Source organism: Fragaria vesca, linkage group LG1 (genome assembly GCF_000184155.1).
Source record: "Fragaria vesca subsp. vesca linkage group LG1, FraVesHawaii_1.0, whole genome shotgun sequence".
Taxonomy (NCBI): Eukaryota; Viridiplantae; Streptophyta; class Magnoliopsida; order Rosales; family Rosaceae; genus Fragaria; species Fragaria vesca.
The window spans coordinates 8442364-8444173 of NC_020491.1; positions in this window are offsets into that span (position 1 = coordinate 8442364).

Consider the following 1810-nt stretch of genomic DNA (forward strand, 5'->3'; position numbering starts at 1 on the left):
ATGGGAAGTCTTCTTCTCCTCCATTTTGTTTGGGCGGTGGGGAAGTGGGGAGATGAGGGAGAAGAAGTGGGAGAGAGAGTGAGAGGCCGGAGACGATGAAGGAGCTGAAGCCGGTCATCTCAGCAACTTAACAGTCTTCTTTAACGGTCAATTGACGACAAGGGCAAATCAGTCGAGAATTCAAAGTATAAGGGTATACCAGTTTAAAAAAAAAAGTGAGGGACAAAACTGATTTTAGGTATAAACTACAGGGTGTCACAAGCATTTACTCCAAAAAAAAACACTATCTCATCACTTCCCATACACACACCAAAACTCTTTAAACACCAACCAAATAAGCTAATCAATACGCACATTTACCTAAATCAAGACACAACGAACTCCACATATCAATCCCCAAGCTCGATCAGAAAATAAAAGTGATTTTCTTAATGGTTAAGTGATAACAAACCTATAATCTTAATAATTATGTTTTTCACATGCGCATTTACTTTTCAAATTAATTTCTTCCAATATCTTAATTTTACTATGTAACCTATGATCCATTGAAATGTCATGATATATGGAGGCTAGGGTATCAATATTTGTATTTTCCATTGCTGATATAGTACAAGCATTACGAAGAATATAGTAGATGTACAATGTTATTATATACGGGTAAGGCTAGGGTGAATTGATGCATAGAATGCATCAACTATTTAAAAATAATATATAAAAATGAAAAACATGTTGTCCATGTAAACATGTCATCTAGTAATATTGTGACATGTGTAAAAAAATTACAAATTTAAGGACATTTTAATTATGTTATACGTGATTGTTCAAATACTTGTAATGAATGTCGTAAATGTTGTAATTACTTGGTTTGCCACTGTAATTACCACTAAATACGTTAAATGTGGTATTTGTAGTAAAAATATAATAAATGGTGTAATTTACTTTAAAAAGGACCATAACTACATAAAAAATAACTATTTTACAAGATTAACGACTTCATGTTCTAGGATATTCTCTATGTGTGCCTTGGCCTTATGCCAATAGGATATGTAGTTAGACTAGATCTATGTATTCATATCCTTACCATATTGGTATTGTGTAATTCCCTATATAAAGGGATTCTATCAATGAATAAGATGATAACTCTCTTGCTATCTCTTAGTCTCTACACTTTATCCTTTATCACGTTATCATGCACTTTGTTCTAACCCTAGAGCCAATAGCCCACCATTTTTTTTTCTAAACCCTAAAAACCAAAACCCTAAAATCGGGCAGCCTTGTTTTTCCCGATTTCCGACCAAAATTCCGACTGCCCTCAGCCGAAATTTTATATCCCCAGAAAGCTCTCTCCGCCCCGGATCCAACGCCGCCGGTCTCACCCTGAGAACCGGCTGGAAAGTCTCCGAACCGGCCGCCGGAAGATTCTAGACCGCCGCCGCTACCGACCACCGGTTCACCACCTTCCCTTGCTCCCATCAACCTGAAATTTTGACAGAAGCTTCCCCATCCAGAACTGCTCCTCCTGTCAAATTTTCAGCCTCAAATTCGAAGTATAAGTAGGCGAAACGTTATTTCTCCTCTCGGCAGCCTCTAGAAAGGTATGTTTTTGAAACCTTAAACTTTTCCAAGTTCAATAACTCGGGGAGGATAAAATCCTTTCCTCCCTTCTCCATCTCCATTCTATGCTTGGGATTTTGTTGCGTGCAGGTACCCAAAATCCCGGAATTTTAATTCGCTGGTCAAGAGTGTGTTTGATCACTCTTGTTTCTTTGTTCCGGGTTGTGTTTGATCAACCCGACCTTTCACCGGATTG